The sequence below is a fragment of the Apis dorsata genome, unplaced genomic scaffold (assembly GCF_000469605.1).
Source record: "Apis dorsata unplaced genomic scaffold, Apis dorsata 1.3 scaffold_470, whole genome shotgun sequence".
Taxonomy (NCBI): Eukaryota; Metazoa; Arthropoda; class Insecta; order Hymenoptera; family Apidae; genus Apis; species Apis dorsata.
The window spans coordinates 452,956-463,391 of NW_006263709.1; the positions used below are offsets into that span (position 1 = coordinate 452,956).

At 26.8% G+C, this 10,436-nt stretch overlaps 1 protein-coding gene across 3 annotated transcripts in view; it reads left to right on the forward strand.

The window, feature by feature from the left end:
- Positions 1-10,436, forward strand: part of LOC102680533 (translational regulator orb2) — an 83,235-nt gene that overhangs the window by 40,602 nt on the left and 32,197 nt on the right. Inside the window, exon 1 of one of the 3 annotated variants that reach the window (XM_006620050.2) lies at positions 3,171-3,608. The exons of the other annotated variants lie outside the window; for them this stretch is intronic. The gene's annotated coding sequence lies outside the window, so the exon portion shown is untranslated. Of the gene's footprint in view, positions 1-3,170; positions 3,609-10,436 lie in introns of those variants that run through there. 3 annotated transcript variants of the gene reach the window in all.

Genomic DNA, 10,436 nt, shown 5'->3' on the forward strand with positions numbered 1-10,436 from the left:
ATTAAAAATATTATATTATATATATATATATATATAATATATAATACATATATATACTATTATATACTATTAAATAAAATATTATTAATAAAAATATTATAATATTACAAATTTAAAATATATATATATAATTTTCATCTCTTTCAAGTTTTCATTCGAGTTGTCATCACACAAGTGTATATTTAAATTTAACAAACAACTTTCAATAGCTTTCAATAATTTATTTATTTATTTACGGAAGTTACGGAAAATTTGAGGTCGATTCATTAATTTTCGCCTCTTTCATTCTTCCCGTCCCATCCCATTTTCATGCCCCTTTCGATATTAATATTTCCGCGAGCCATTCTACATTCACAAACGAAACGGTTCGAAACGGTCTGCTTTGTGAAATTATTCTCGCGAAGAGAATATGAACGAGTTCCACTCGCGTGAACGAGCGAGCAGGCGGAAGGAGGAGAAAGCCTGACTCTGATACTCGGACGGAGTCGCCAGCGGGAAGGGAGAGAGAGAGAGAGAGAGAGAGACAGAGAGATAGAGACAGAGAGGGTCGCGGAGAAACCCTTATATGCGGGCCAGCTGATCGACGCACGTGCACAACGACGCGTACGTGTGCGTTCTGGAGTGGCGCGTACGTGTGCGTGGCTGCCAAGTGCGTTTCGTTAACGGCGCACGAGTACCGGGCCATTTAAATTTAGCCTGGCCCCTCCTCTCCTTGCCCACCCCCGAATCTTCCCCGGAATCGCCCGCATCCCTCTGCCGTTTCTCGTGGGTCGTTGCCATCCACGATTGTCGAACGTCGATTGCGCCCTATCGATTCCTCAACACCCCAATATGAAATTTGGAAAAACGTATCACGTTTTGATAATTCGATAAGATTAATTTTATAGACGTGTTCGTTCGTTGTGTTTGGTTAATTAATTGGAATTAATTTAGAAGATAGTTTTAGAAGGTTTTAGAAAATTTGGAACAAGAGATATCGTGAAGGTTGGATATTTGGTAGGATGTTATTTAGGATGGTAATTTTTTCTTTTTTAATCTCTGGTTTTACTTCAATTTGGTTATTTAAGATGGAAACGTGTTTTAAAGGTTGGTGTAGTATTTTAACTTTCCCTGGATTACCTGGACCGCTGGGGACCATCGAGGAGAAATTCCATTAATTAAATTTCTCTCCAATTGAGTTTTTAATTTTATTGAAAAAAATATTTGTGTAAGTTTGAGATTTCGATAATTATTTCTTCCTTTTTCTTTTTCTTAAAAGGGAAAAAGTTTAATATATTTAGTTTTCTGTATACAATATAAAAACTATTAAATTTTATAGCTATTATTTATTATTGTATTTAAAATATACGAAAAAATTTAATAGCCTGAAGGAGCGAAATTTTCAAAGTATTCTTGTAAATTATTTTTTTAAACCAAACTTATACGATAGTTGTATTCATCTCATCGAGGTGAATATCGAAGAATTATCGTGGTAATAGAATCAAGCCTGGTCTAGTAGTTCACCGTTTGGTCCTCGAGGACGGGAATAGAATCGCAACAGGGTGGATGCACGGGCGCTTGCATTCCATAGATAGCGAATCCTTTTTCTCTTTTCAACCATACCTCTAACGATGTCTCTAACGCTTTAACTGGAGGACCGTTCGACGCCAGAATTCATCCAAATTTAGGTCGTGAAAACAATTTACACGAGAAACAAATCTGTTCGCAACCCCGCCAATCTGTCTACCAAACCGAGTATCTTCAACTCTAGCTAATATCGATTCGACAAATGAGAAGAAGATTTTTGTTGAATCTTCTTTGTTTGTTTAAGGATATCTCGTTGAATATATTTTACTCGTACGATCAGAAGAAAGTGTTAATTCTAGTAGGAATCGTTTGTTATTCAAGATAAAAGAGATGAGAATGTTTTGTTCGTTTCTTGTTTCTTGTTTCTTGTTTCTTGTTTGGGATACAATGTCAAAAATTACATAAAATATTGTTGTTCTCGCAAAACGTTTTAAACGATCGATAGAATTTTAATTGCATTTGCATTAATAGATACAATACATGCAACGTATGTGTTTATGCAACGTGATTGTAATAAAAATCAAGATTTTAAACGTGTATTTATTTACGATCGTATAAATATTTATTATTAAAGATAAACTCTTATCCATTCAATTTTTAGTACAATAAATCGTGCTTTATTTGACATGCATCTTCGATTTTTCGATGTATTTTATAACCTCGTGTTTTCTATTTTTTTAATTAATTTTCTATTTATAAAAAAAGAAAATTAATATATTTAGATTATTTTGGTAACAACCATTTTGTTTGACGTTGTATGATTTCCAAGTGAAAGGTAAAAGTTCGAAAGGCAATGATTGATTGAATATTTATATTTGACATGTAAAATACTATATAAATAATATATAAATAAGCGCGAATTTAAAATTACGTTATAATCGAAGAAGAGATAGAATCGAAAGATTCGATTCGTATGCAAATTCGCAAAAACAATTTCGATCAGAATAAAAGTGGATATAATTGTTTCTTCGTGAGAAACTGTGTCAACAAATCATTTCTTTGTTGAATCAAAAACGTATGTTATTTGAAACTATATATACGCGCAATATACATAATATTTATAATATTATAATAATATTTTTACACAATTTGTACGTAATACTTTACTTTATAAAAAAATATTATAAACATATCTTAATGCTAATTTTATAATTGATTCAAATATACCGATCGAATGATCCAATATGTATTCTCCTCAATGACGCGAGTGACTTTTTTTTTTCTTTTCTAATCTTTGACGAGAGATCGCCGTGTTTAACCTAACCTCACTTCCGCATCCATTTCAACGGACCGAAGTCGTACATGCAGAATGCGGATCATGCATTATCCGCGTGTAACGGAGCTAAATAGGTTAATATGCACATCCGTATCGTGACTCGTGTTATGTCACCGATGCCAGTCTAATTCAATAGGTCGAGAAGTTCTACCCGGTGGTTCAACACAACTCGAAAAGTCTCTCTTTTCTTTCTGTAATTTTTTTTTTTTTTTTCTTTATCTTCGAACGGTAATTTACTATTTTTTTTTTCACGTATTAAGTTACTTGCACGTTACAAAACGAAAACACGATAAAAAATAATTGTACGATCAAGTTCGCTGTAGAGAAACAATGGAAGGAAATAAACCAGTTTTCTAATCGTCCATGCGATACGAGGCCAAAGCTATCCACCAACCGTAGTATACCGTATCCAAAGAAAATCGTTATCTAACACTTTCGCCGAACCTTGAATATCAATGATATATTCAGAGAACACGTCATAGAAGGCGTGTTAAATGAATTCGGTCGAATCTAATCCGTTATCACGGAAATTAACGTTATTATTTCTCACGGTGAAATGAGTATCTCGTAAAATATATGAATATACGTATAAAGTTGGAGTGGTGGGGATAGAAGTGATAGATGTAACACGTGGCCGACCTTCGTTGAGCGTATAATCGATCGAAATATCGCGTGGTGTGTATAGTGAATGTAACGATCGACGTGTATTGTGACGGTGTACATTTGAACTTGGCAGATTTGCAGAGATACGTGGGAGGAAAGATACGTAAGGGGATAAGGATTTTTGTATAAAAAAGATTATGTTTATGCTAACATGTCAATTTGGTCAACGATTATACGACGAGAAATAATAAGATATTTTATATATCGATCGTGGTAAATATGATTTTTATTTTGAAGAACGATATTTTAGAAAATGTTCGTTTTTTTTAATATCAATTTAATATGAAAATTAAAATGTATATTATTGTTTTATTTTGTTGATAATTTAATTTAAATTTATATAATGAAAGACAAAATTTTTTATTCTTGGAAGAAGTTTGGTAAAAGATAGAAATAAAAAAATTCATTTAATTCGAAAATTTTGGTTCTGATCAAAATTAATTAAAATAGTTTTATGAAAATTTGTATTACTTAATGGATTATATATTTTTTAGCTAAATATCATATTGAAGAAATAAAATTAGCCTTCAAACTTTCAGCATTTTTAATATTTTGAGTATGAAAAGAATATAATTTTATCTTAGAATATTTTTACAACAGAATGATTGAAATCTGAATATTTTTTTAATTTAAAGTTTTATATTATAACTCGTATCATTACAAAGTTATATTTAGAAAGCTAAAGAAGACATATGTATTGTACTATTGTAAAAATTAATTTCTCCTCTAAGTAATATATTACTAAAAGGAAATTATTCTATATACTAAACCATTATGCCTTACAGACGCATAAAGTTTTCATTAAAAACAGGATTTTCATTAATTTTGACAACACAACTCGTTAGTTGAGTTCGTGCATGAAGACTTTCATCTCTCATTATATTCTGTGTAACACTTATCTGAATTTCAAGATAATCGAATAATTTGAATCTCGACAAGGATTTCACCGACAATTTTTTATTTACTTAAGCAAATTCTTTTGCTATATTGTATAAATGAAAATTAAATAAAAAAAAAAGAAAAAGTCGAAAAATATTTGTAATACATTTGACGAGTGGCAAAATGATTTCGCGTTAAATAGAGGGCGTTGCATCGTTCATCGAACAATTCGAACGATCGATATTCACTAGATTTCGATTCTCCCCAGAAACCAGTGCCTTTTCATCTGCGACTTATGTAACATTATGTCGATTTCAACCTGCGATTCGAAAAATCTCGAACAATCGCATTGTGCACATGTTTTGTGACGCGATGTGTTGCGTTTTAGACGTCACGAATGACACGAACTCGAATAGAAAATGGACGCACATTGAAAAAAAAAGGAAAGGAATATATCGCTGAGTCGACGTTACGTGGCAATTTTTTAAAGCGATATATATCAAATAATGATTACATTTGTAAAGGATAGTTCTAAATTAATGGTATAATTTTATTAGCATTTCAATGTCGAGTAAAGAACGGAATGGAAAGAAAAATCGATAAATATTGTTGATTTGAAATTTATATGTATCTATTTTCTATATTCTGATAAAAAGTTTTCAAACGATAAAAATTTCTTTGAAAATATCATAGTTTTTGAGATGAAAATATTAAATTAACCTGATATAAAATAAACAGAAAATAAATTTTTGTTTATTATCGAAAAAAAAATAATGAAGAAGCAACATGATGCTTGAACATACAGTTAATAATTTAGATATAAAAATAGTTATAGATGAAAAATAATGAAATATTTACTTTTTGTGAATTTATAATAACAAATATTTTTTCAGATTTTTTATTCATATTTATCTTCAATTATTTTATTTTTTCATTCAATGTTCTCATTTATAATAAACAAATATTTAAATTATTTATTTATTTATTTATTTATTTCACACATTTTATATTTTAAAAATTAAAAATACATTAAATTATTAAAGAATTACATTTAAAATGAAAATTTTTGTTAAAAATAGATTTTTAAAATATAAAAAAGGAAATGCTATTATGCATTTACAAAATTAGAGTCTAAAAATAAAAATGTTAGATAGAAAAAAGATATTAAATTCTAATTGTTGTATAAATTTATTGATCAATCATTCAATTAATAAATGATTATTAATAGTAATAAAAATTTAATTATTTTTTTAAACTTTATTATTACAAATATTTTAAATAAGATAATTAATAATTTCTTGATTTCTATGCATATAGAATCAAAATATATCTAATTTTTTTTTCATTTTATATTCACATTATATTCAATATATTTTGTTTCTAAATTTCTTGTGATACTTTTTTGTTAAAAAAAAAGACCAAAAGAACATTTTTCTAATTTAATTTCAATGCAATCGCACGACAAACATATTTTAGAAATATTTTAAATTATAGATATATATATATATATAAAACAATAAACATTTTTTATTACCTATTTTTCACTGAATAAACCAAAGATAACAAATTCATTTAGAATAAAATCAAATTAACTGAGAAATGAAAGAACAACTTTAAAATAAATATTAAAATAAATAACTTGTTAATGTATGCGATATTCATATACCTCAAAGAAACAGTGACCCCGAAATATATTGCATAAAATTATTATATATACACTCGTATATTACAAATAAAAGTATTAATTTACGAAGAAAGTGAAAACAAGCTTTGCTTGATATTACACGACTCTCTCTTATATCTACATACGTAGATGTTAATTTACTTGGAACAAGAGAAATTGGCGATAACGCCGGTAAAATTTTTTTTTGGATTTGTTTGATTTATCGTCGTGACTAATGTGCGACTCACGTGCATCATTTAAATAGTTTTATTAATGGCCCATTGATAATGGTCTTGTCGCATTTTTATAGCCTTCGTCAATCGCGCCACGATTCCCAAACAGTGATTATAAACCATTCCATTCATATTTAATGAAACTTTTGACTTATTCAAAGCTATATCCAAAGAACGAAATTATATTTGATTTTCCTTCTTTTTTTTTTTTTTTTTAAACGAAAGTGTAAATATTCGAAGATATTTAAGCGAAATCGGGTCAGGAATAAACTGTTTTTCAGGCAAACATCCAACGTTGTTCGAACGCAGGCCTAGTTTTCAGGATGGATAAGCCAAAGGAAACGCGAAAGGTCGATGCACGTTTAAACTTTTGCTTCCCTGACACGGTACGGATATACCGCTATTCGATCCAAGTTGCAGGACAGTCGCGAGCAACTCTACAGTAGTACCGTATAGCGTGTACTATGTGTATATTCTATAGTATTATTATACGCGTATATAAAATTCTCTCGTGTTTTTCCGCCATTTCAAATTGTTTCTCGAATTAATATATCTCTGGTTATAATTTTATATTATCTATTATTGAAAGTAAACAGTATTGTATTTTAACACGAGTTATTTATTATTACGTTAGTGTCTATTTGTAGCAATGTGAAAATTTATTTCAATACGAAAAAAATAAAAAAAAAAAAAAAAATAAAAGAATTGATATGTAAATGAAAAAAGGGGATATTAAATATCTTGATATTAGCATTTGAATCTATTTTGTTGCAATTATATAAGCAAAAATATTACGTGAAAACACATGAGAACAAAATGAAATGAAGAAGATTAAAAATAATTTTAGCATCGAAGGTTGTTCAAAAATCATAAGAAATTATTACACAGGTGTGAATTATTCAGGAAGAGGAGTAAAAAAATTAAAATTAATGATGCAAAACAATAGTGAAACGATAATATATTGCTATGAATATCTAAAGTTCAAACATCTTTCATATCTTTGTAACTATTGAACAGTATCTCGGCATCTTTTGTGTACTTGCAACAATAGATTTAACATAATGACACTTATTTAAGAGAAGATTAATTTTCTGCAATACCATTTGAAAATGATTGGTCTCGAGATCGAAAAAATCTTTAAGATAGCATAACAAAATTTATACAAATAATGCACTCTTTCGATTCTTTCCATGTAATTGTCCCCTATCGAGTTGCATTGAATTTTTATTAACATGCCAATTACAGATTGATCAACTTGTTACACTCTTCAAGTCCAAGTGATGTATGAATCGTTGAATTATTATCTATCTTGTTGCTATTTTTCACTATCATTTCACCGCCACTCCTTTCGAGAATGTGACTCGATTTTGTTTTGCTATTGATTCTATTGTTGTCTTTCTGTATGCTCGAGTATTTGTGTATACGTTTAACTACTAATATGCTCTTACAATATGCGTCATGCAATATTAAGTGGTTATCAACCTAACAAATTGATATACATATTTGCAGCTATTTACATGACTATGTTATCTAGTAAAAAACAATTTGCAAGAGTTTCAAACTAGTTATTACGTATCATTTGTAATATAATGATTCGTTTTAGTAATTCTTATCTACATCGAATAGAATATTTATGGCATAGATAAATTCTTATAGATCGTAATGATAACTTTTCTGTGTCATTAATGCTCAGCATTGAAATAATAAACCTACTTTTAATATAATCAACGAGATAATAGATTTAGGTAGTAAATTTTTGAAGCTTAGAAACTTTTTTCTGATCTGATTAGAAATTCTTAAAGAATTTTTTGATCGATTTTGATCAAAGATTATTAAACTTTAATCATCTTTGAATTGGAAATATTCGAAGAGATAAGTGAAAAGTAATAAATGAATAATATTGTACTTAATTTCATAGATATTTCTTTTCATATTTAGATAAAAAATAGATTTTCTGATATTGCTTCGAATAAAATCAATATTTTGAATATTGAATTTGAATTTTGAATTTATCAATATTTTGAAAAAGAATTGAGATTTTAATAAATTTTCTTTACGAGTATGGATTGAACGAATCCTAATAAATTTTGCTCTTCATTCGCATTATATTTAAGTCGATAATTTCGATAGAAAAATGAAATAAAATATATTAGAATCATAAGATTTTACGATTGTTTATCTTAACGATTTAAAAACCATATTAAAATAACAATGATATTGAATTAAAATATAAATAATGTTTATAAAATTATTTATTTAAATTATATTTGTATATATTGCAAAAATACATCGAAATAGTAAGTAAAAAAATTAACAAAAATTAACAAAATCTATTTTTTATCTAAATATGAAAAATATCTACGAAATTGGATAATTTTCAATCAAATTAGACATTATCAATTCGTATCTCTTTTCAATTATATTTTTTTTAATATTTTGCCAAATTATGCTCGAATTTTAATTGTCAATAGACGTACATATAATAACTTTAATATCCTATCTTTAAATTGAATGTTCGTTTACTGTGATGTATTTCGTATTTCAACACTATAATAGATATATTTTTCTACACAAATCATCTACACGTTCATTCATGAAAGATTATATGACCCTCATTGCTATTTTATTTCATTTTATTTCGAAATTTTAAATATGTATCCTAATTGTTTGATTATTTTAATTTTAATTGATTATTATTATCTTTTATAAATCGTAATACATTTTCACAATCATCATAATTCCGCAATTTCGATATAATTATATTATATTCTTGTATGAGATAGTATCAGATTCACAAATTATTTTTATGTCTATTATGTAATCATAAGATAGTACATGTCTTATTTTTTCTTTTATGACTTTTTTTTACTTTTTCTTGTATATATAATTCAATGAATAAATTTAATTCGTTTATAAATAATAATAATAATATAATAATAATAATATACAATATAGTAATATAGTTAGAGGATAGATATTATTGTTCGATGTAGAAAATCTCATAATAGCAATATAAGATTAAGTAATTGTAAAAGCTATATTCTCAATTAATATCATAACAAAAAACAATCAATATTGAGAATATAAATAATGTGAAACGATAAATTAACATAATAAAAGAGAAGTACATAATACATGCTGAAATAAAATATTCAGATAACAATAACATTGCAGCTAAAATCATCCATAAAGAAACAGCACGTGAACATCGTTTTATAACAAGAGATAATATACCATTACATTCTTATAAATCAGAAATACAAACTTTACTAAGATTTAATTATAGATATTGACAAAACAATAGCACATAATGTAAAACATAAGACAAAATATAGCAAATAACATGTAAAATTGGTATTGTTAACAATTCAAAAATATAAACCATTAGCTATAGTATAAAAAAAATATGGGAACAGAAGATAATGCATATTTTACTATTTATGTCAGTCAAAAGAATGATGTCAGAACATTGCATATATTCATCATCAATCTAAAACAATTTCTATCTTCAATCAGTGCAATATATAGTGAGTTGAAAAAGTCTTCATATTCTATTTTAAATTTATCTAAATTAAAAATTAAAATTTTAATAAAAATTTGTGTATATATAAAACATAATGGATAAATTATTTTATCAACAAAAAAACTCTTTAAGGGAGTGAAAGCAATTTCCAAAGTATTCTTTTATTTTTAGGTATGTATAATTTTGCCTGGAAATTTTCTTTACAATAATGTGACAGAGCATTAAAAATTAAATATCTTTTATTTGAAAAATTTTGTGTTATCTAGCATTATTATAGAATTATATTTTAAAAAATGAAAAACTTTGAGTTAATTTCATCTCTTTTAGATGATACTATTTATTAAATAAAAAAATTGTTTTATATGTAACTAATTATTTATATCTGTATTAGATCATATTTTGATCAAAATTCACGATATAAACTGAAATTATTAGAAATATTCTTAATAATAGTAATTAACATTATCATTAAAACATAATAAAGTATTTATCAATTAACAAACATTTGAAAAGATTTAATTTTATACAAAATTTTCTCGATTATCAATGATCCATATGATTGTTCCATGTAAGCACTTCTGAAACATAATATTTATTCTTATTATATCAAATAAAAAAAAAAAAAAAAAAAAA